Source organism: Bacillus rossius, chromosome 13, assembly GCF_032445375.1.
Source record: "Bacillus rossius redtenbacheri isolate Brsri chromosome 13, Brsri_v3, whole genome shotgun sequence".
Classification (NCBI taxonomy): domain Eukaryota; kingdom Metazoa; phylum Arthropoda; class Insecta; order Phasmatodea; family Bacillidae; genus Bacillus; species Bacillus rossius.
The window spans coordinates 3,465,446-3,492,117 of NC_086340.1; the positions used below are offsets into that span (position 1 = coordinate 3,465,446).

The 26,672-nt window shown below is 40.6% G+C and overlaps 1 protein-coding gene across 1 annotated transcript in view; it reads left to right on the plus strand.

The window, feature by feature from the left end:
• Positions 1-3,884: 3,884 nt before the first annotated feature.
• LOC134538120 (serine/threonine-protein kinase NIM1-like) overlaps positions 3,885-26,672 on the plus strand; it is a 70,050-nt gene continuing 47,262 nt past the window's right edge. The window contains exon 1 of the mRNA XM_063379151.1: positions 3,885-3,980. The gene's annotated coding sequence lies outside the window, so the exon portion shown is untranslated. The remainder of the gene's footprint in view (positions 3,981-26,672) is intronic.

The window sequence follows — 26,672 nt, forward strand, 5'->3', positions numbered from 1 at the left end:
TGTTGAACAATGACAGTACTATAATAACAAAAAGTAACTTGTACCAAAATGATTTCGGGGCTTTGTCAGTGGCAGTTAGTGTACCATTTACCACACAACATTATCAATAATGCACAATAATATAAACTTCTGCATTGCCTTCAAAAAATTTTTATCCTTTTACAATTTGTTATTTAGTGGGCTTTTTCCCGATGCTAAGTTTTTCACACTTTGTGCAAGTCCATCTTCCTTATAAAGATTAAATACCTACAACAATCTGACAAGTTTAAGTTTTGAATCTCGCAGTTATTAATTACACATTAAATACTGGTTTTTGCTTAAAGCTGCTACAGAACAAGATACTAACTATGAACAGTCTGTACCTTTTTTCTGATATAGAAAATGTCTCGTCAGAGCTAATTTATTTTGACAACTACTGAGTTCAGTGTTTGACTTAACGGTGGAGCATGTCCTGGGTGTGGAGAATCAGTTGACCGAGAACAGGGCAAGAGCATTAAATTAAAGGATGATGTCGAGTGGGAAAAATTATGCCCCCGAACCGAGACCACCATCATGGCCAACCAGCTGATACCACCTGCAGACTGCTCACGTTGGGCGTGGACGGTGACCCACCCCCCAGCAGACCTCATTGAAGTCAAGCTGCAAGTGCTAGTAAAATATGTCTCGGTATGAAGAAGGCCGACTTGCTCACTGCAGAATGCACCAAGTAATATTTGGCTGGACATCAATGGGGATATTTATCACAGGGAACTCAGGCAGGAGTAAAAGTGGTGCACGCATGTGCGACCAAGGCATCAGAGATGGTGTTTGAGGTACATGCACAACCATTACCTGGCGAGGCACCCAGGTGACAACCAGATGTGGAGAGCCTTCAGTCAGCATTACCACTGATCAGGACTAGCCCATGACATTTAGCAGTACCTATGTGCACACGTGCTAGACCTGCATGATGCGCAGTGCCCAAAGGAGTGACAAGAGCGAAGTAGCAGCAGCATCAGCCCTGTCTTCTCATCAGTCCATTCCAGCTGATTGCTCTGGATGTCATGGGGCTGTACCTGCGTACATTCAGAGGATAGTGCTTCCTCACGGTGGTAATGTACCTGTTCACACGGAGGCCTGTACCATCGCCAGTGTCCAACAAGAGTTCTCCAGGTGGTGGTTCCCTCGGGACATTTTAAGAGAGAATGCCAGTCAATTTGGTGGAAGGTGGCAGGAGTGGTGCGTGGTTTGTCGCATCCTACACCAGAACGCTGGCCTACCACCCTCGGGCCAATCCGACTGAATGACGAAATCAAGAATGAAGGTACAAATGTGGCTCCAATTGGGAGACAAACAAGAAATGGGACGAACAGAGCTCTTCTACATCCGCCAAAAAACGGATGCGGCCACCAGTAAGACCATGGTTGAGATTGTCTGAAGGACACAACCTGCTCTTGAAGATGAATACCTACCCGAAGTAAAAAGTGAGAACTGGTGAGGGGGGGCAGTCCACCACTGGGAGAAGAACTGATTGTGACACTATGAACCATGTTTAATTTGTTGGGGTTGATGTTAAGCCTAAGTACGCCGACATACCCGCTGGATGTAGCTGAAAATCCAGCAGCTACTCCTCGGAGGTGCAGGCACGGAAGACCAGTAGAACCACATCAACCGGACAGGTCAACTAACTCGGAGGCAGATGTACCAGAAACAACACTGGTGCTGCACCACAGGTAAGATATGTCCATGTCTGTTTAACATGTCCTGGTCCTGGGTACCCGAGAGCAGTAGCTGGATGCGACGCGTAGTCCTGCCGCTGCCTTTTTAAGGCGACCCTGGTGTGAGGGAAAATCCTCCCCCCCCCCCCCTCCCTCCCCTCACTAAATCATTAAGGTGCAGATCCAGGACAATACTAGCACCCCGGAGGTGGTACCAGCTGAGAAATTGGTTCCACTCCTGGTGCTGGAGCCAGACGAACTGGAAGTAGTGGAACACCCCCTCTGCCTACCAGGGCCGGCTGGGGCTACTGTTTCTCCCTGGCAGATGCGGATTCCTGGTTGTGGGTATACGGGCTGGACGATGCCAAATAGCACCAAAAGCTCTGACATCGCTTAGTGCAACTTTGTGGACTATATAATGGGGGCGTCTCTAGAAAATCTGGAGGTTAGCCACATCGTGGACGAGTTCCCGTCTACTGTACCCGATGGGAGAAGCAACTGTACAGCTTAAGTTTGCTGTAACTTGGAGTGAGCTCGCAGATAGCCATGACCCGCCCTTGCTCAAGGGGAAAGGGGTAAATTCCGATGTTGCGCTGCCCTGGGCAGTTAACAAATCCCAGGTCTCAGTACCATCTGCCACTGTTAGTGCACGCCCTGTGACATGGCCAATTGCTGCCATTCTTGTCTTTAAATATGTTTATTTTAAACTTCAACCATTAAGATGGATGGAATTATATTTTTCCATGTAATTAGTGTGTTCTTTTACAACCACCCAGATAGAGATACTGGCTCTTCATATGGAATTTAAATTGGTGATGATGTAAATGCTACTTCCGCTCCCTTGGAGCCTCGTAACCCTTGCTTCAGTCCTTTGTACCTATTGTTGGTATCAGATAGTCTCAACGGGACTCCCATCATTTTCGAGCCTTAAGTGTTACGTAATCTCTTTAGTCCTTTAAGTATTGTTTAAAAGATTTTATTTTATGGATCTCCACACACACATCTCTGTTTTTTTTTTTTTTTTTTTTTTAAGTGGAGTACCTACCTATTCCCCCTTCTTAGCTCTTTGTCTCTCACCATACGGCACGTGGGCAGGCACAATACTTACAGGACCAGATGACACCAACGATTGTTTTTAAGTTATTCACCAGCACCGCAACATTTTCGACTAGGATCAGGTGCCATCGTGATCATTCAGATTACTCTTAACGAAAAAAGAGGGTGTTTGTGCAGTTGTAATGGAAGTACATTTGGACTCTGCATTAAAGTCTGATGTTACTACAACCTAACATGTGGGTACATTTAAACCCCTATCATTATTCATTCCCAGTGAGTGTCCACAGAGTGTCTAGTCTATCTAGGCTTACCTACGGGCCTGCTACATGCGGGTCAGAAAGGGTTCAGGTTCGACTGCATATCAACGTATTCTCCAGCATGGGTAACGTCCCTCAAAAGCCACATGGGCCGAATTTTCCACTACTGACCTCCCTGTGGTAGAGTGCTCTTATTGAGAAAACTGGCGCTGGGCAACAACTTCTAACCATGACAGTACTGAGAGACGTCCGCGGTAAACCGTCATAGTTATGGCCATAATTTTTCATAATGTATCAGGAATTTTTTTTTTCTATACAGTGATTTGAACGATAAATTAATAACAGTTACCTTTTAAAAAAGTGTTTAAACAAATAAAATAGAACCTTCGAAGAATAAATCTGGTTTCTGTTATTAAAATAATACCCTGCAAATATATTTTGAAAGTGGGAATTACATTTAATATATTGTTTTACAAAAATTTATTATACTTTTTTTTAGTTTATGAGGTACTTTTATTGGCTTCCCTTATAGCACATGTAGGTTATATTATTTTTCATTACGAATAATACGCTTTGAATTATAGGAATCTCAAATTTTTTGTGTATGTTGTTTTACCAGTATTGAAATACCGAACAGAGATGTTACAATTATGTTGCAATTTAGTTACATCCTGTTTAATTCATTGAAAATCTCTCTCAAAATATTTTAATCCTGGCGTCTTTAACATCAACCTAATTTTATTTAGTACATATTCTTCTCACTAGATAGCAGAGCAAGTTGTTATTGGTAAACGATGCAGTGCTGTCAAAAATAATCGATTCTACTCTAAAGAAGAAGAAGAAAATATTGTTAGATTAAAAGGAGCGACGGTGGCACTAAAAAACAGTCTTGTCCGCCGAAGTGCGGATGTGTTGTGGTTATAAGTCTGTCGTTGTTTACGTTCGCAGTGTGACCTACCATGTGAAGCCGGTGAGTTGCACACGTGTTTTAATGCTCGCACGAACCCTACATTTTAGTGACTAATTTCTCTACTTGATATTGTAGTAAATGGAAGACGAACTTATGTTAAATGAATGTGTTTGATTTTTAAAAAAATGCTTTACTCCCAAGAGACCGTTAATTTGGTTCAAACATTTAGTAATGCTGGAGTATATTGTTGATTACAATTAACTTTAATTTTATCAGTTCCACGTAACTACTAGTTCTGCGTTAAATCACTATATCCTGTAAATGCAGTGTTCTTGAATGATAAACTATACCTTAATAAGTTGATATATATAGCGAAGAGTTATGTCTGTATATTACGATATTAGATAAATTCCTGTTAACATTTCCGGTTAAATTTTTTTTTTCATAAACAAAATTTACTTTGTATTTAACAAGGTTCAATCGATAATTTTCGTTAATGATGAGGATTAATTAATACTTATATTTTTTTCTAGTTTATTTTTACTCCTGGAATGTCGCTCCCAAAATAAATCACATAAATATAATTCTCTATCCCGGAAAATCTTTAGCGCTTCAAACGTATATGCGTGTAGTCATAAATAGGTTCAGAACGTGTGCTACAAACATAGCCCGTTGGAAAGCGGTGTGTATGATTTTCTAAGAAATTGGTTTAGCAACAAACTATTTTGTATTGACCTAGTGGCGGATCCGGGATGAAACGACGTTTTCTTGGGAAAACTTTGCTAAAAAATTGGTTTTTGAACTTCTTCATTCTGGAGTGTCTGCATGCGCCACTGTATAAACCATTTCGTTGAATATTTTGGAATGCGGCAGTGTTGTGAGTAGGTATAAATTACACAAGTTTGTAGTTCATTCCTTAAATTTAGTTTTTATTCATCTAGACTTAAAAATCTATTAACACACAAGTTTTTCAGTCAAAACAAAGCGTTAATATGATAATCGTATTTTGTAAATAAGTAGGCGTACTTATTTATCACTATAGGTATATCTGAAAGTAGAACTGTATACTTGAAACGATAGTCATATTTTAAATACATTTTATAATCGTTGTAGACTATAAATGGGCTACGCCAATAATTTCGATCGCGTGCGAAGTAAATTTAATTTAGAGTATGAAATAAATAAATTGGCAGCTTTCAACAAAAAAAAAATGCTTTTAACATTGAGTTTGGAGTGATTATGGTTACGTGGTTTTTTTAAAATATATTTCACCGTAAAAATATTTTAATTTCGTACGTAGCTTAAGATATCAAGCATTATTTATGCCAATAATATAAACACATCGTTCAGTTACACACTCGTTGAAGTTCTTATATGATGTGAAAAATTCAAGGTTTTATAGAACAAAGTATTTTGCGATTGTATTTTTTTTATTACTGTATTTATTATTTTTCTTAACTGTATTTTATTTGAGATATTATTTTTGTGGCAGAAAAAAACATTAGATCTAATTTACAACAAATGAAGACGATAGGCTGTCCGTACTGTTACTAAGAAGTGAGGAAACTTGAGTTAAATGGGTCAGCTTGGAGAAGCTCTCGATTCGCGCTTGGGTGGTCCAGCGTTCGAATCTTGGTCCGTGCATCCTGACATCCTGACATCTTGACCACGGCAATGCAGATGGATCTGGCAACTTCGCTTCATTCTCTGCTAGACTGGTGGAGATTGCGGTCACTTGCAAACTAACGGCACCAGTAGTAGCATTAACATAGTGTAGTGTTCAGAGTTTAGGCCCGTGCTACAATGGCATGGAAAACGGAGACGTATGTCCCGGGACATTTCACTGTCGTGTCTGCTGCTCCCACGTTGCACGGGAACGTAACAATTGACAACCAATGATATTGCATTTCGAGGTTACGAATTATTAATTTAATTTAATTTAATTATAAAAAATAATAATTTCGAGGTCATGGCACGGTCAGGATTTACATTTATAATACATGCCCGGCATACGTTGTAATGTCTCATTCAATTTTTTTTTTGTAATTTGTCTGAAGTACACATACTATACAAAGCATATCTCTCTCTAATTCTCTCTCTATCTACCCAACTATATTTCTATGTCTCTCCTGTATATACATAGATCTATATCTCTGTATACGTATGTACATATAGGCCTATATATCTTTATCTATCCCAGTATTACTGCGAACACTTTTATTGTGGTACTGTTGGTTTCATGTAAATGTACAAATTACGATCATCTGTAATTTTCCATTACTATATCTGTTCCATGTGCAAAAAAATTACAGTTTGCAATTTTATAACTCTGGTACCAAAAATTGTTTCTAACATCATTTGAAAGAAAATATGGAGATGGTCTGCCAGTTTTATTCTCACTCCTGTAGTCTCCGCCTACGGCACCCATTTTATTACAAACATCTACGTTTGGATATCAAAGTGTGGTACGACCTATCAAGGCAGGCACGTCAAACCCGATAACTGCCCGTGCACTCTGTTCAAGATAAAGGTGTCAGTTTTGTGACAGGTGCTTTAGCCGACTTTCAGGCCGTGTTCCAACTGGCTTCTTACTTTGTAGTTTTTATTTACTAGGCTTTGGAACACTTCGATCTTCACTTGTTTGCGTCTTTCACGGGCAGAAATTAAAGCATAGGTAAGTTCAATACAATTGCAAAAGAATACCTATCATAAAATGCACCAGAGTCCCACTGACAAGAACTTACTGGGGCCAAGACATGTTCGGAACACCGTTATTGTCGGATTAGCCGAGTAGTTGCCGTAATGCGACAGCGTGCAGTGAAATGCATTTCTGTATGCGTTTAGTCATCACGCAACTCAGCCAATAACAGTTTTACGAGCACGAAATCTCTAAACATATTGATAATTGGGTCAAGTTTTCGAAAAATCGTTTTGGAAATGCAAATGCTGATATGTATATATATATATATATATATATATATATATATATATATATATATATATACACATCCATCCATCCATCCATCCATCCATCCATCCATCCATCCTAAACTACTTCGGAACTTGCCAAATTTTTTGATCAGCTGGGTTCATACTACCGAGACTCCATTTCAACGCCAGTTCAACTTCCTAAATAAATATTTATTCTTTCTAGCTACTGTTTCGTGTTAAATATATCACATAGTGATAAAAATAATCTCTTTAAAATTAAAAAAAAATTGTAGTAGGAACATTTTATGCATTTAATCAATAATATGGTACTTATTTTTCTTTGACGACCATAAACTATTAGAGACCTGCAAAATTCGCGGATTCATTGCCTCTAGGATAGACTCCACAGTCCTTTAAATACTCGCGGAAATGACACCTGTTCATTGGCTACTGACGCGTGAGACGTCTCAACTAGACTTTCCGTAATTCGGCACTTTCTTGGTTTAGTGTTTCCCATTGGCTCACAGTTACCCGGATAAAATGTGGGCCAATCGCAGAAGCGGTACGAAGGTATAGTTGTATTGATGCTAGCCTATCGCGAAATGAATCCGCGAATTTTGCATGTCTCAAACTATTATGTTATGTATATTATATTATATTATATATATATACATATATATATATATACACATATACATACGTTGATTAATTTGTAAGCTTCGAAGGTGACGAAACGCAAAACGGCAAGTTACGAAAATATGTCACAGATTTTGTCGACGGTATCAGGTCAAGTGACCATCAGGTGTACAAAAAAAATTAGTGTCAATCGTAGATCGGCCGGGATTCGCACGGCGAGTTGGCAGCGCGAGAGGGCGTGTGTGTGGCATGTCGCCCGCAGCATCTACCGTCGCTGCCCGCAGCTGTCAGCTGTCAGCTGTCAGCTGTCGCATCTTGACGAGCCGCGTCCTCTCGGGTGGGCGAAGGGGGGTGGGGGGTGGAGCAAGGACCACCAGCAAGTCCCTGAAACATTTAGCCGTGCGATCTGTCCATGCGATGCAGTGCGTGTACTTGCTCACTGAGACCTCTTGAATGTTGCGTCTGCGCAGTGGCGTGCAGCTGAGAAGTCAGGGAGAGAGGTAACAACTGACGTCACCTTACCTCTCCCCAACCGGGGCTCTGTGGCCACGGAATCATATCTGCATACCAAACGATGTCTTGTTTATTGTAAATTTTCACTCGGAAATGAGCGAAGTTTGTTGTGATTTCAAATCGCAACACACGGGAGCCGTACGAGCTAGTGCAATCGTCGTTTGTATGCTTCTAACTCGAGCTGGCGTGGTACTGGAAAAGGGGAGAGAGGAAAGAGGAATTTATTTTTGAGTGAAACTTGTTTTTCGAGCGTTACGAAAAATTCCGATCGCACGTAAGGAATAGTTAAGTACGGGGTGGTGGAACCCGTAGAAGAGGTGACGGCAGGGGAGAGGTAGAAATGACGCAGCATACTTGCACACTTGAATACTTGTACACTTTCACACTCGCATACTGGCTTTAGCAGAATAGAATTATGTTTATACTTATACCTAATAATTAGAGAAAAATTCGCGAATTCATTTCGCGATAGGCTAAAATACAAATAGTTATACCTCAGTTCCGCCTCTGCTGTTGGCTCACAACTCACCTGGATGACTCTGGGCCAATGAGAAACACCCGACCAAAGCTTTATCGAATCACAGGCTGCTACGTTGGGACGTCTCACAAGACAGCAGCCAATGAGTGGGTGACATTTGACCTAGTGTACGTAGAATTATGGAGTTCATACTAGAGGTCATTGAACCCGCGAATTTTTCCGGTCCCTACTAATAATTTAATAAGCAAGAATTTTCACTTCTGACGCACAAGGACTCCACTCACACATATTTTTTTTTGGTGTTAAGTTGCAACTCTTCCTTCTCTCCACACGCTTTCTGACTGACCTAAATTTTTTTTTCTTATGTTCTGTTCCTATCAGAGACTTATTTGTGTGTTGTATTGGCTGTAATTTGCCCCGTAGGCTGTTTTCGTAGCGCCGCCCTGCTATTTCTGGGGCCCCAGCACTTATTAGGCTGGTTGAAACGTGTTTGTACTGTGGCTGTCTCGTGGCTGGACCACTTGTGACAGACTGCGCTAGATCGTTTCTTTCGTTCTTTCTTTCGCGTTTCTCCATTACATCGCTCGAGGTTCATACTGGCGCAGTGATTTCACTTTTTCTCTCGTCTTAGTTCAACACCTAACCAATCATGTTATACGTGTGTAAAACATCCCGTTTCTTCAAGGTAAGACTCGGCCTATTCTTAAGAAATATCCCAGCATTCATCTGTGATGGCATTGGGATCGATTTCAGGATGCTTGTATGGGTCTCGAACCCAGATTCCCTTGGGCGCGGTCCTGTGTTTTGTCTTTGCTCCACTTCGTTCAGTATTTTTCTTTAAAAAGCTGACTGCGTACCTTTTTTTTTATAGTTTTGCTGAGACAGTACATACACTAACTCACTGAAACAGTACAGTAACTCACTAAAACAGTAGACAGGGCCGGTGCAAGGTAAATTGACGCCCTAGGCGAAAAACCTTAATGCCTCCCCCCCCCTTCCCGCCAGACACCCATAAAAATTTTTCCTTGCCTCAAAATACATCACGTAAGCCTAAGATTTTGTCAAAAATCAAATGTAAGTAGGCTTGTGTTTTTTTTTTACTTTTTTACTTATTACAAAACATAAGCAGGTCACCGTGGACTTTAAATAATTACTTATATCAATATAAACATTACAAACTGTTACAAAAATCCATTTTCATCTAGTTTCAATAATCGTTAAACATATTATATCAGCTGTTATGTGTCGTGCTGCGCCGCCCCCAGCTACTTGGCGCCCTAGGCGGTTGCCTAGTTCGCCTATATGGACAATATCTCACTGAAACCTTTGAATATATATACTGTATATAAGTCGCCAGCCCAGGTTAAAATTTCTAATACGGTTTTGAGGTAGTTGGTTAATTCACCGCCGCAATCGCCACCATCTCTAGGGCATCGACTTGTGGTGGTCCCTAGCGGACAAGTGTCGAACTCTTCAAACACCCCTTTCCCCTCCCGTTGAACGACCTTCAGCTGCAGTGAATGATTGATGGGGGGGTGCAGGGGAATGACAGCGGGCGACAGTGCTGCGCTCTAACGTATAAATAACAACTAAGACGATACAGGGCGTTACGGCAGCGCACTGCAGCGGTGAAGTTCTCAAGCTGCTCATCATACGCTTCTGAAAAACGTAGAGTAAATCCTATCCACTCGCGACTTCTATACAGTATGTATATATATTCAAAGCTGAAACAGTGCACTTACTCACTGAAACAGTACACTAACTCACTGAAACGGTAACACAACTCAAAGAGGAGAGACAGTACCCGAAAGACGCCATCCGGTTTTAACAGCTTTTAGGCCAAAACAATTATCAAAATTTGGCTTCGTCATATCATAGTATATAAATTAATATAATGCCCATTTACCCTGTGAAGTCACTGGCTTTTAATTTTAATTTATTTTTGGGAGTGGCTATTACTGTCATGATACTATTAATGTACACTGTGTTGGTAAATCTCTTATTGCGTTTGCCTGAGCAAAATTTCAATTTTAAACGATAAAAAATTGATGTGGCACAAAACTGTTGAAACCAATATGGCGTATTTTGGTTACCACCGTGTACGTATTCATTGGTGCATCAACTCGCTACATGTGTACACCGAGAGTAAAGTTTGTTTGCCTCAACAAAATACTTTCTTGTATAGGGCGAAATAAATACATTGTGCTGGTTCAGAAAAAATAATATATTTTGTAGTAGGAAAGATTTTGTTGACCCAACAACTTAACTGTTTATTCCGTTAGGTGTGACAAGTCGATTTTGTTAATCACCGAATTTGGTTATTCCGACAAAATATTTTGTTATATAGCAAGCGCATAAATATTTGTTTCGCCATGTGTATTCGATTGAAGCAGTGATGTTTCTGCGGAGCGAATCAGAAGTCACATGCGCATGTCTCGTGAGCTCTGACGGTATATCTGGCAGCTGGGCCTTGGTGTTCTGTTAGCGGGTTGGAGTGTCAACAAGCCAGCACCTGGCTGTCCCAGCGCCTCTGGCCATAGAACATACAGGCTATAGAAGTGACTCTTCCTAGTCTGGAACTGAACGCGTATTACAGCGCTGCCGTGTCAGTTTCCCGCACTAAACACGAAATCGGCGAAAATACAGAAGAGCTCTAGGCATGCCTCTGTCCCTTCTCAACGGGAAGCCTTAGATGTACATCAAGTTCTGTCCCTGCCCGAACACGCCCGAATATTCACCTTAAACCAACCTCTGGTTTATTTATACATATATATATATATATATATATATATATATATATATATATATATATATATATATATATTCAAAAGAACAATCAAACAAGTTCTCTTAGAACATCCTTCCTACTCTCTTATAGAATTCTTTGACCTAATAACAGATAATAAAACTAAACTCTGGTAAATTTTATTTAAATACATCAGAAAACGAGAAATATATTGAGTTTTGTAAATTAACTCTTCACTCTGAGGTTTAGACTTCAGTTTATACAATTTCTTGTGTACCCATGTTCTTTTTTATGTACCCATGTTTTTTTTTAATCTCTTTCTTACGTTTGAAATGTAAAAAGTACTGTGTAATATTTTTTTTTGTAGTTGTACAGTTTGTTTGTATATATGTATATATTTGTATTAACTGACTTGTTCTATATCCCGGAGTCCTTACCTCCATATGGGATCTACAGAACAAAAATTGAATAAATAAATAAATAAATATATATATATATTTCTCTGTTTATTTTAATGTAGCTATACTAACCTAACTAACCATTCATAGTGTTTTAAAGTGTTTTAATGTAGCTAACCTAACCGACCATTTTAAATATATTTGAATTCATTTTTCCTGCGCAAAAATAAAACAAATCCCGAGGTTGGCCGAAGCTGAATATTCGGGCAGGGACAGAGCTTGATGTACATCTTAGGCTTCCTTCTCTCAACCCGCTCAGAGAAGCTACTTCCGTAGCAGTAAGTAGGCCCAGGGGTGGGGGGACAGCATTCCCACCAACACAAGGAAATAATTCGGAAGCAAACAGCGGACAAAGTGGTTCTATCCTCCCTCAAATGATTTTTTTGCATACGTTCTTGTGTAAGCCAACTCTTATTTACTCCTTGCGTCACACCAAACATTGCAATAGGGACAACATAGGAGAAACTCTTGAGAAATACGCGAGACAAGTGTTGTCAGCGAACCTGGCGGCGTGGACTGTAACTACGTTTTATTGACGTGACAACGTCTAATAAATCGATGAACGCCGGTTGCACGCACGAGAAAGTGTCCCGTAACGCACATTGTCCCGTTACGCTGTGTCCCGTTACGCTCATTGTACGCTTGCGCCGCATCTATCTCTCTTCCACTCGATTGGAACAACATTCGATTTGACTTTTTCGAGGCACATTAAACTTGAACAGTCCCATTCGTTTCCTACTTTTCCTATTGGAAGAAGTTAAATAGCAAACATGTATAAATGTTATAGTTAAAATAATCTCTTCGTTAAAGTAATAAACATATTTGTATTAATGAGTGCAAATAAAAGTAAATTTATCAATTAAATTGTAGATTTAATTTCACTCCTTCTTTGTATCCCTACAAAATAGTGATAATTCAATAAAAATGATTCAATTGTATTCATAAAAGTATGCAATCATTTCATCACTGTTTTGTTATGACGTTGTCACGTTAAACTATCGTCCGTAAACCGACTTTACAGACAACCAATTTTTTTTACAACGTGCGTGAGAGTAATACCATCTAGCGGCGTGGAGTGAAAATAGCTTGAAAGCAATGCAGTAAATTGCCTCGCGCTTCGCCAATCGGCCAGAGTTTCCCACATTGTCCTATCACGATATTTGGTGACATGCCACAAGAGCACGGTGCTGCCACATTTCACGGCTAAAAATAACATCTTGGCATGTTTTCATTGATAGCAGTTCACAAAGCAAGGAAAATAAAAGAGTGGCAAATCAATGCAATAACTAACGCTCTTATTTTCTTTGGAAGTACGAGAATTGTGCGAGAATTAGAGACAAACTAACAACCTGAAAGTTGTTAACTTTTCGAAAGTAAACAGTTGGTAGCAGATGTTTTTTTTTCTCTTGTGGTTGCTTGAAATATTAACCAAATTACATTTAAGATGGTTTATTTTTCAATTCGGAACAGCAGAAACACTTTGTAATAATGCTTTATCTTTTGTTTAAAATATATTGAAACCTGCATAGCCGCAAAGTCTGAGCGCTGAAAATCACCTCAGTTTCTATTGAAAAAAAAAAAAAAACCTCACGAGCAAAGCACACACACAATAATTTTGCTTTGCAGCCATGCTTATTTCATTGTTAACCTAATAATTGAACAATGGTAGTAATTATCCTAAAGTATATATATATTTCCATTATAAACAATACGTCACTCCGTTAATACGCAATTCCATAAATTCTGAACTGAGAATTTTCGAAAATTTTTATTTTTTATTTTCGTTAATATTTTTTAAGAAATGTAAGTATATGTTTTCCTCATATTGAAAACTTAATTTTTGAGGTTGGCATTTCTCAACCTCACGTTTTTTTTTGTAACAGCTTACCAACAATTTGTGAGCACAGTTTTTCAACTTATAAATTAATAATGGTCATATAAAATTGTTAGTTAACCATTCTAACCACGACCCATTTTTTATTTACTTTTTTTTGTGCTGGTGACTTATTAATAATATTATTAATTATTTTTAGAGCAGAAATCACACCTGAGAATTATAATATTGAGACAATTTCTTGCCACAATATGATTGTTAAATACGAACAGTTCTCGGGTTTCGCCAAAATGGCTTCTTACTCCACTCTCATTTGTTGTTGCGCCATGCGTGCGTAACAGAAATAAAATATATTAATTTCCCTCGTGTGCACACGAACGTCCTACGCGCCATTTTGAATCGATGGGTTGGTAAACATGGCGCGCGACCTGCTGTCGCGGGAAGCCTAAGATGTACATCAAGTTCTGTCCCTGCCCGAACACGCCCGAATATTCACCTTCGGCCAACCTCGGGTTTATTTATATATTTTTATATTTCTCTGTTTATTTTAATCTAGCTATACTAACCTAATTAACCATCCATAGTGTTTTAAAGTGTTTTAATGTAGCTAATCTAACCAACCAATTTTAATATTTGAATTCATTTTTCCTGCGCAAAAAGAAAACAAATCCCGAAGTTGGCCGAAGCTGAATTGTTCGGGTGTAATCGTGAATGGCAGAACTTTATGTGCATCTTAGGTCTCCCGCTGTCGCCGCTACTGTTACCGAGAGCTGGCAACGCCGCGGGCTGTGATTGCTAGCAGAGGGAGCCAGTCAGGCCTCTGTTTACAGTTAGGCCCTGCGCGCGCGGTCTCGCGTGTGTAATACGTGCCGTATGACTGCACGAAGACCCAGAGCTGGAGCTGAGCCGAGCTTATTGGCCGGCGCCGTCCACTTCTATCCGTGTCAGCCCCTCTGATTGGTGGAGCCGCCATCTGTCTCATGTGTTCTCGTTTGCCCATTCCATCCCGTAAGCCAAATCCTGGGGGCTTACTCGGCATGAGTCGCTGCCATGCAAGCCCGTAGCCAGGACTTTCTGTCACCCTCACGTCATTGCTTATGAGTAGGGACACCTGTATTTCGCGATTTCATTTCAAGGTATTTCACAAAACACTGTAGCTTTTTCTAAGAGTCATGGCTAGAGACCCGGAAAATTCGCGGGTTCAATGACCTCCAGGATAGACTCCAATATCCTCTACACACTCGGGCAAATGCCAAACTGTTCATTTGGCTGCTGACTTGTGAGTCGTCTCGACTGGGTGGCCTGTGATTCGACACTTCCATGAGTGATGGGTCTCTAACTGGCCCTCAGTCCTCCAGATTAACAGTGAACCAATGACAGAAGCAGCACTAAGGTATAATTATTTGAATTTTAGCATAACACGAAATGAACCCGCGAATTTTCCGCGTCCCTAGTCATGGCAAATTGTGAGGGTGCAGCAGTACGGTGACCACATTCTCATTGGCCCCGTTAAGAGCGGGACGACACCTCTCCCCGACCTCAGCCAATAACCACAGGAGAAAAGCTACAGTATTTTGTGAAATACCTTGACACGAAATGTATTCGCGAAATACAGGTGTTCCTACTTATGAGTAGAGACCTGTAAAATTCGCGGATTCATTTTGCGATAGGATAGAGTCCAAATACTTTTGACATTATTTTGCTTCAGTGATTGGCCCACAGTTTATCTGAAGGACTCTGGGCCAATGAAAAATCTTTAACAGAAGAATTAGCGAATCACGATCATTCCAGTCAACAGGTGTTACGAGTCGGTAACCAATCAGCAGATGTGATTTGCACGAGTGCGTAGAGGATAATGGAGTCTAACCTTTAGGGATTTGAAATCGCGAATTTTACAGGTCTCTGCTTATGAGCAAGTTTTCTTTGTAGTGGAATTTGATTAATAAATATTCATTGTCGCACTAAAAATCTTTGGGAATAGTAGACTTTCAGAACTCCAACGATCACACATATAATAATTTTGTTTGGTAAAAGAAAATTGAACATTTATGTTTTTTTTATTTAATTGTCTTCATTCTTATGTCAATTATTTAAAGATTTCGCTAAAAAAAAAGTTAGATATGCGAAGCAGCACTAAATGTAGATAACTTGGAAACACAATTCCTATCCCACGGGGCATATCGGTCTGTAATGAGAAGTAACGCATTATTGCAGCGCACAGTAATTTCTTCTAAAGTAATCTTACTGTAAACTCAGGTAGGTCTTGAGTATTTTTTTTCTTGTAAATCCTGGAAAGGAGGGCTCCGGGGCTTACACCTGGCCACGCCTCTGCACTCTGTCCTGTGACGTGGCTGGCCAATCCCAGCACAGAGAGCACACGGTGCATGCGACCCTCTCCCTGCAGGGAAGCCTTCTTTTCACAGACGAGTGAGCCAAACGCCCGATCGTGCATGTTCGGTTTTTTTTTTGTTCATTATAAATAAATATGGCGGTAGTAGTTGGAAATGGGGGGTTCAAGCACAGGCGCAGGAGCCAGGAGCCCGCCATCTTGGATGACGTCATCGGCGGCCATCTTGGATGACGTCATCGGCGGCCATCTTGGATGACGTCATCATGACCTTTGACCTTGACCTTGTCAATCTATGCTAATCTATGCCAATCTATGCCAATCCGTATGCTAATCTATGCCAATCTATGCCAATTAGTATGCCAATCTATGCTAATCCATATGTTAATCCATGCTAATCCATATGTTAATCCATGCTAATCCATATGTTAATCCATGCTAATCCATCCGCCATTTTATATTTCTAGAAATTTCCACCAACTTCGAATCGTGACGTCACCGTTGCACTTTGTGTCACGGGCGCCATCTTGGATTTAAATTTTTTTTTCGAACTTTTGAAATTCGATGTAAACATCAACCGCCATCTTGTTTTCGTCTGCTGGTGGCCGCCATCTTGTTTTCGTCTGCTGGTGGCCGCCATCTTGTTTCGTCTGCTGCAGGCCGCCATCTTGTTTCCGTCTGCTGGAGGCAGCCATCTTGCGACGTCATATAGTTCTGTTGGTCGCCACCAGATAGCAGCAGGGATTATTTTTTTTTTTTCTTTAACTAAAATAATTTCAGTGACGAGGCTGGGATTCGATCCATGGGACGTGAAAACGTCCAGGATGTCGTGGTTACGAGGCGGACACCTTGACCACTAGACCACGAGACCAATTGGGATATGGTGGAATAAATAATCTATATATGCCACGTACTGACGTCAAGTTTTATGATAAAAGGGGGGAGGGTGTCTTTGCCTTCCCAAATGCATGAAATTCAAATTATTATTATACCATCGCCATCTTTAATTCCAGCACAGACTACCAGATGGCGCCAAATTCAAATATTAGTTAGGGAGTCGGCAGGCAGGTGTCGCATGCCGCCATCTTGGTTCTCAAGTTGGCTGGTAGATGTCGCTAGTATCGCGCGCCAAATTCAAAAATTAGTTACCAGAGGCGCCGCCATCTTGGTTCTCAAGTTGGCTGGTAGATGTCGCTAGTATCGCGCGCCAAATTCAAAAATTAGTTGCCAGAGGCGTCGCCATCTTGGTTCTCAAGTTGGCTGGTAGATGGCGCCACCGTCGTCATATTTGTACATCTAATATTAGCACATTATGCTTACAATAGCTAGCCAGCCACCGTTTCTGCTCTATTCCTACAACCAATACAGGTCCGGTCAGATGACTTGTCAATATGTTGGGTATTGAAGCATAAGGAAAGAGTCCGTGTTCCCAATGTAAACCATGAAAATTTCTAGTGAGCCAAGCATTTGTTTTTTGATGCTTCCTGGTGAGATATCGCCATTTAAATGGAGGTTGAAAGTTACGTGTTATTACATTTCCTTCTTCATCTGCAATGCTAAGTTCCTTGATAATAAACCCATACTGACTTGAGAAGCCTTGGAGGTTTACACATTTCGTCATGGCAGTCGAGACGAGACTAAGCCAATATCCTTTCTAGGTCAGTATTTTAACAGTTTTGTCTATTGGGTTATACGATACAAGTCTATCATGTAGTATAATCGCAAAGGCTTGAGTTAAAGCAGGGATGTTCCTTGAAGTTGTAACTTCAATTTTGCAATCTATTACATTTGAAGCAATCCTTTCATCCTGGCGAGATACATCAAACATAAACAGAGTTGCTCTGTCTTTGAAACTTTGAGGAGTCAAAAGCGGTGCACATTGCCGTCCATAGAAACTCGACTGGAAGTTTGCATACATGTTATATGCAAGTAAGTAATATCCATTAGTGAAATTGTTTTCTAAATCAATGTAGGGGTAGCTTTCTGAGTTGAGGTATACTTTGATATTCTTTACGTCGCAGTGATCAAATCTCGATTTATCAGCATTAATGGTGTTATGTCTAGCAGTTTGAAATGCTACGATTATATACCGTGGCTTCTCTGTGGAAAAACTCGATTTCACATTCCAAGAAATTGTTTGAGCATGTGGTAAACTAGGATATGATTCTATGCTCCACGATCTAAAAGCTAGGTCGATATTTTTTCCCTTCTCCACCAGTCGAAGAAGCCGTGTTCTTTGGGATGGTGAAACAGTGATCTGTGGAACAAGCCATTCGAAGCTATTTAGAGTTAATGACACTTGTTGTGGTTGGACACTTACATCTACAATGGCATTAGTAAATGTATTTGCCAATACTATCACTAGCTCTTGCTTTGCATTTATGATAATATGCTTATAGTCTTCTGCGAATCCGAGCAGATGGTTTAGTGGCACACAAATCTCAAACTGTCCAGCTGCAGTAACAGGAAGGCTGTAGTTCTCTTCGAGACTCCACCCTGACATTTCACTAAGTCCATTTTCATCACTTGTGCGTGACAAGTAGTTTTTCACGGTAGATACAGTCCCCACATCTCGACACTCATCAATCTGAACACCATTCAGCTCATATGCTATCCGACTCATCATATGCATTATTCCATTGTTTATAATTTTTGCATTATCCGGTGCTGTACCATCTGCCTTGGTGAAAGTGCCACGTATGCGTAGAATGCTCTTGGAGATTAGAGTGTAGATATCAGCATTTTGTATTGAAATTCTTACCTCAGAGCTTGCTTCATAGGGACCATGTAGGAATGGCCTATAAGAATGGTATTCACTTTTGGTAATGTCATCATCGTATTGTATCGGCTGTTCAATTTCTAAAATACTATCGGCCATTTTGATTAACTTTATACCCCAAATTCTTAAGTAAGCGTACGTTTACACGTGTTAGTCGCTTGAGGTCTCGTGATCCACTGACTCTAGGTTTCGTCACTCCCCTACCTTTATACAGATTAAAGTATTTCACGCCCATATTTCCTCAGATGTAGACGTAAAGTGATTTGTTCGTTTCGAAAGTTAATTAGGTAACCGTCCTGGTCAACAACCCACACAATCAGTTCCTGTATTCTCTTGACGGTGACTGGAGTATAAATGAGACTTTTTGGTAGTTCCGTTATTTTATATCCGGGTGGTACAAGTGGAGCAAACTCATGTAGCGTGCTGTTTACCTTTCCGTTGAGAAAACTGTTGCCGACGATATTGGTTGTAATACGTATGACGTTCACTGGAAGGATATTCACAGCCAGTGTTGATTCATGTACTATTCCTTCCTTGTAGATTCCAGCTTCAAAGCCAAGCATGCTTCGTAGAGTATCATTTGCACGAAAATCTATTGCTGCATCACTATACATTGCACACTGTAGTGTGTTGGGGTTGCCTCTTAGTGTGAAGATGATGTTAGCTGGTAGCTTTTGTTTCACATACATCTCAATGTCCGCAATTTCATAACTGCCTGTTGGTAGAATCAGCTCGTGGGACTGCTCTTCACCCTTTAAGATATAACGAAAATAATGGTTTGTTTCATGTACATTAGGAATGCTATTATAGCTGTGAAAGTCGACAAGAGCCATTTCCCACTCTCCACCACTAAGTTCCAATGGAGGAAAGTGTGTGGAACATAGTTCCGAACTGTTTCCCGTTAGTATTAACGTAATCGACATTTCAGGTTATACGATTACGTCTCTCTATGTGGTGCCACTTTCCCTCGTTTTTGAACTGTGAGCCTAAACTCTCACTTGTGTTTCTTATATACAGAGAGCAGAAACTGTATGCATAAATGACCACAGTTCCATGAGTTCATTCTCTGCTGCCTAGTATAGTTGTAGGTTATATTTGATGGATTCAAATATTGTCTTAGTTCCAGGGGTGGAGGTAAATCTCCAAAACTATCGTAATATGTAACATTCAGACCCTTCTTGCTAAAGGAAACCCAATGACTTCCAGGGCCTTCAGAGGAATCTAAATTAATAATAGCACATTCGTTATGCCATGGTTTTCTTGGTAGGTTGTTCCTCATAAACACATCTCTAAAGTAGGGAATTTTTAATTTTTTTATTGCTATCTTTAAGTCTACATTGGTAAGAGGTCGTTTCGGTAAGTTATTTATTATTGTTTCTTGTTTCCCTTCTTCTTGCTTCTTGGTTTCTGCCTTCCTCCTCCTCCCATCACTGGGTAAGGTTGCAAGAAGAGGCCGGACCCGTTTTTTGAAATGTGTGCTAGTGCCTGCATTTTAGCATTATGCTGAGCATTTTGACTTAGCAATTTCACCTGGTTCTTAGCAGTGTTAACAGATTTGGCTATGCCTGCAGCTCCACCAATCAAACTACCTAGCGCAGCCAATGCTGGGAAAATAAAGGGCAACAGTCCACCCTTCTTTATGGGTGCTTTCCTATTCTGTTTTTTCTTCATAGGTTTGTGTCTTATGCCCGATCCAAGTTTACGTTTAACACGCATGATTTTATTTACACCCCAAGCCGCAACTTTCTCCCCGAATTTCGTCCCTGAATTCTTTGCAATTTGCGCAGCTGTGTCTGCTAATATACCATCTGCTATGTGTCTGTCACTTAGATTATTGCTTTGCGAATAGCTAATATCATGCTGCTTGCATGCTTTGTCTAGAGAATTTATGCCTGAGTCACCACGTGCTAGTCGTTTCGATAATTTCGTCCCTGGACCACAGTATTGATATCCTGGCAGGTGTAGTTCAATTGGTAGCTTGTTAATAACAGAATTTATTAACCCTCCACCTTTCTGTACCTTCCTTCTTGCTCGAGTCATAACAACGAACTGATAGTATTCTTTATAAGTATGCCTGTTTTATAGGTTTACACTCAGTGTCATGGAGCTCGTAGCACAGAGCGAGTCGTTACCAGTATGCATCACTAATGATGATGAAGTAGATGCTTGTGATTCGCGACATGGGTCTTTATTACCCTCAACTGTTCGATGCATAATCGCAGGCCCATCCAACTGCGGAAAAACGTGTGTACTACTGAGTTTACTAGAGGAACCAAACGGTCTTCGGTTCGAAAACGTGTACCTATACTCGAAATCACTACAACAGCCAAAGTACTTGCGCTTAGCCAATGTTCTACGCTCGGTGGAAGGAGTGGAGTATTTTCCATTTAACGATAATACCAATGTGGTGCCCCCTGACGAAGCGAAGCCTAATTCGGTGATTATTTTCGACGATGTTGCGTGCGAGAAGCAAGGCATAATTAAAGAGTACTTTTCCATGGGCAGACATGCCAAGGTAGACTGCATATACCTGTGTCAGACATATAGCTGTATACCCAAACATTTGCTCCGCGATAACGCGAATTTTATAGTACTTTTCCGCATGGACGAACTTAATTTACGTCACGCTTATGATGATCATGTAAACACAGACATGGCATTTAATATTTTTAAAGATATGTGCTCATTATGCTGGAAACATGAGCATGGGTTTCTGGTGATTGTAAAGGACAGTCCCCTACTTAAAGGACGATATCGTTGCGGTTTCGACCACTTCATAGTTGTGCATCATTGAAGAATGAACAATAGCGTCTCCAAGTTTGGTGGTGGGAGTCGTAAACGTCAGTATGAGTCGTGTTTGATTCCTACATATGATGGACAATGCAGTGCGGATGGTAAACGTTTGAAACGCGTGGCTACACCTAAAGATCCTGATGATGCTGTTAATAAAAACTATGTTGACGGTATTTCCGGATTGATTACTCATGCCTTAAGAACCATTTCGGATGAGTTGAAGCAATGGTTTACTGGACTCAATAGCTCACTCACTAACATGAGAAGTGTACAATTAGAGCTTACCAACTACTTGCATACTATGGAAACGAATAAGCAGCACTCTGTGGATCAACTGAATAAAAATCTTTCTGAAATGCTAATAAAATTAAGTGACATGTTTACTTCGGTGTTGGAAAATAAGCTCTTTTCATTTGAAGGAAAGTTGCGTGAATCGATTTTGACTAGTGTTAAAGATGTGCTAACATCAAACTTAACAGATGCTTTCCAGACAATAAGTGTAAGTAGCATAGATAACACTCAGCGGTTTACACAAATGGCTCGCACTGTCGATAGCATGAAGAATGATATACATAAATTACTTTCTCTCATCAATACAGGTTCGAAGCCTGCTGCTCCTAAACCAATAGCTCTACCGAAGCCTGCGACTCCTAAACCAATAGCTCCCCGTACTAAGCCTAAGACATCGTAGGATGTAAAGCTGGGTACACAAGTGCGATTGCCCTCACTTTTATCGGTTCGGGTTTAGAGCTATATAAGACTTCAGTTATCTCGTTTGTCTTCAGTTATGTCGCTCGAGGCAGATAAGCTAGACCACGAGACCAATTGGGATATGGTGGAATAAATAATCTATATATGCTACGTACTGACGGCAAGTTTATGATAAATGGGGGAGGAGGGTGTTTTTGCCTTCCTTAATGCATACCTAAGGCCCCACATTTTAAATTAAAATTATTATACAGCCGCCATCTTTAATTCCAGCACAGACTACCAGATGGCGCTAAATTCAAAAATTAGTTACCAGAGGCGCCGCCATCTTGGTTCTCAAGTTGGCTGGTAGATGTCGCTAGTATCGCGCGCCAAATTCAAAAATTAGTTACCATAGGCGCCGCCATCTTGGTTCTCAAGTTGGCTGGTAGATGTCGCTAGTATCGCGCGCCAAATTCAAAAATTAGTTACCAGAGGCGCCGCCATCTTGGTTCTCAAGTTGGCTGGTAGATGTCGCTAGTATCGCGCGCCAAATTCAAAAATTAGTTGCCAGAGACGCCGCCATCTTGGTTCTCAAGTTGGCTGGTAGATGTCGCTAGTATCGCGCGCCAAATTCAAAAATTAGTTGCCAGAGGCGCCGCCATCTTGGTTCTCAAGTTGGCTGGTAGATGGCGCCACCGTCGCCATATTTTAGTTCATACAATCGATACCAGATGACGCCACCATCGCCATCTTTAGTTCCTAGTGTTGCTACCAGAGTGTGCCACCATCGCCATCTTTAATTCTTAAAGTTACTGCCGGAGTGCGCCACCGTCGCCATCTTTAATTCTTAAAGTTACTGCCGGATGGCGCCAAGTGTTATGCAATGTGTAACCAGTCGAGATAAGTTTGGAACCTGTAGCCATATTATTATTAATTAATAATGTATGTTTATTAAATATGATAGAGTATTTATAAAATATTGGTGTTGTGTAGAGACTCTCTCTTCTTCTCGTAGTGGCGGAAGACATCTCGAAGGTAGTGTTAGAATTTATGTATTAAAGCAATCACTCTAGCTGAGGAGACTAATAACTTATAGTTACAATTCAATAATAGCGGCAATTAAATGGTTTTTTGAAATTAAAGCAAACAACTTAAATGTTAAACACATATTTATTTAAATCTTATTACAAACAGCAAGGGATAAGAAGAAACACTGATTCAAAAGAATTAAATAATGAACAATAAAAGTACATAATATTCACACACTGCACATCATAGTGACAAAGGCAACATAACCTATAGGACCTACCGCAGAAGTAGTTAACAGAGATGTCTAACTTTCAACCGAACAGGATATACTCCAGTGTAACACCTGGGCTAGGCACTGTTGATTATAGTGAGTGGATCGACGGTGTTTTAAAAACATTTTTCGGAGAGTTGTGACGCTGTGTTTCACGTGAAACAGGTTTTAAACCCAGGACCTCAAGATACGCCTCTAGAAGTTATCAAATGTCTGGGCTATGGACATTGTAGTGTGAATATGATGAGAGACGATACAGTTCTCCCTGCAACACCTGAAGAGGTTTTCGCACATGCATTCAACCTACCAACTATTCAGTCACCGCCAGCATCTGCATGTGGCCAGACTTCGCCAGTACAGACATCATCTAGCTGTACCCAGATGAGTCCCACATCGCCAGCACCTACTACATCAGTAGCAGTCCAGCATAAACGCAGGCGTCAGCTTCGCCTTCCTACATCTCGCAAGAGTCGAACCCGAGATCTCAGTCATCTAGGTCCGATCAGTGAAGACACCACTCAAGTATGTTCCACAGAAAACACTAGTGATGAAAGAACTGTTGAAATTGCTCGTGTAGCAGTGCGTTAATTACTTCTGGAACTATTGAGCAAAGTATAATGTTATTTATATCAATTTTCTCTTTAATATGTATTTCAGAGTATATTATACCCTATGTAACTTGTAGTTATAATAAATATTTAGGTATTGGGTCTCGAGTTAATGTTGCCTTTGTCACTATGATGTGTAGTGTGTGAATATTATGTGATTTTATTACTCGTTATTTACTTCTTTTAAATCATCGATTGTTCTTAACCCTTGCTGTTTGTAATAAGATTTAAATAAATATGTGTTTAACATTTACGTTGTTTGCTTTAATTTCAAAACATTTAATTGCCGCTATTATTGAATTGTAACTATAAGTTATTAGTCTCCTCAGCTAGAGTGATTGCTTTAATACATAAATTCTAACACTACCTTCGAGATGTCTTCCGCCACTACGAGAAGAGAGAGAGACTCTACACAACACCAATATTTTATAAATACTCTATCATATTTAATAAACATACATTAATAAATAATAATAATAATATGGCTACAGGTTCCAAACTTATCTCGACTGGTTACACATTGCATAACACTTGTAGGTTTTTAAATTCAAACTTGGCACCATCCGGCGACAATACCTTGAATTAAAGATGGCCGACAGTGGTGCCATCCGGTAGCGACTTTATGAATTAAAGATGGCGATGGTGGCGCGCTCCGGCGGTAACTTTAGGAATTAAAGATGGCGACGGTGGCACACTCTGGTAGCAACACTAGGAACTAAAGATGGCGATGGTGGCGTCATCTGGTATCGATTGTATGAACTAAAATATGGCGACGGTGGCGCCATCTACCAGCCAACTTGAGAACCAAGATGGCGACGCCTCTGGCAACTAATTTTTGAATTTGGCGCGCGATACTAGCGACATCTACCAGCCAACTTGAGAACCAAGATGGCGGCGCCTCTGGTAACTAATTTTTGAATTTGGCGCGCGATACTAGCGACATCTACCAGCCAACTTGAGAACCAAGATGGCGGCATGCGACACCTGCCTGCCGACTCCCTAACTAATATTTGAATTTGGCGCCATCTGGTATTCTGTGCTGGAATTAAAGATGGCGATGGTATAATAATAATTTGAATTTCATGCATTTGGGAAGGCAAAGACACCCTCCCCCCTTTTATCATAAAACTTGACGTCAGTACGTGGCATATATAGATTATTTATTCCACCATATCCCAATTGGTCTCGTGGTCTAGTGGTCAAGGTGTCCGCCTCGTAACCACGACATCCTGGACGTTTTCACGTCCCATGGATCGAATCCCAGCCTCGTCACTGAAATTATTTTAGTTAAAGAAAAAAAATAAAATAATCCCTGCTGCTATCTGGTGGCGACCAACAGAACTATATGACGTCGCAAGATGGCTGCCTCCAGCAGACGGAAACAAGATGGCGGCATGCAGCAGACGAAACAAGATGGCGGCCACCAGCAGACGAAACAAGATGGCGGCTGATGATTACATCGAATTTCAAAAGTTCGAAAAAAAAATTCAAATCCAAGATGGCGGCCGTGACGAAAAGTGCAACGGTGACGTCACGATTCGAAGTTGGTGGAAATTTCTAGAAATATAAAATGGCGGATGGATTAGCATGGATTAACATATGGATTATCATGGATTAGCATATGGATTAGCATATGGATTAGCATGGATTAACATATGGATTAGTATGGATTAGCATACAGATTAGCATAGATTAGCATATGGATTAGCATAGATTGACAAGGTCAAGGTCAAAGGTCATGATGACGTCATCCAAGATGGCCGCCGATGACGTCATCCAAGATGGCCGCCGATGACGTCATCCAAGATGGCGGGCTCCTGGCTCCTGCGCCTGTGCTTGAACCCCCCATTTCCAACTACTGGCGGTGTTGATAAAAGGATACTAATGGTCAATTAGGTTAGGTTGGCTACATTATAAATACCGTCAGTTGGGGTAACATATGTATCATCACATCTAATAAATATTTTGAAGAGTTGTAACATGGTTTAACATGTTTTTTTCTCTTGGGCCAAAGTTACCCTCAAAGGGCCAATGTTACCCCAACTGACGGTACTTTAAAACATTGTGGACGGTTGATTTGGTTAGGATAGCTACATTAAAGATACGGAAAAAAAGCATGAACTTCGGGTTTTGGCTTTCTCGTCTGTGGACAGAAGGCTTCCCCTCCCTCCTTAGCCCGAACCCCTCCCACAAATACACTTACAGCCATAAGCAGAGATCTTCCTTTCTTTCCCATTTAGGCATCCTTAAATGACATGCAGTTAATAATAATATTAATAATTTTACCACATGCTGTCAATTAACAAGAAAGCAAAGCCCAATAGTTGCTGATGTCGAGAGTTGCTGGTAGTGTATTAGGCAGAGCAGGACATTCAGAACAGTGGTATTTCGGTTCCATGCCGAGTCGGACATTGGGCAGTTTTGCCCCGATGGCATTGGATCAGGACCAGTACTGGTGTCGAGAGTTGCTGGCAGCGTATGGAAAAAAGTAATTGTTGTTTTCTGATACAAGAACCAGTTGCATGAAACTGAGCCATTTTTTTCTTTCTCTCTGTATAATTGTGTTTCCTTCTTAATGGAGCGAGCCGAAACAAAATTTTCTGCTGCGAAACTGGCTTTTCATTGGTCGTTTAGCGTCT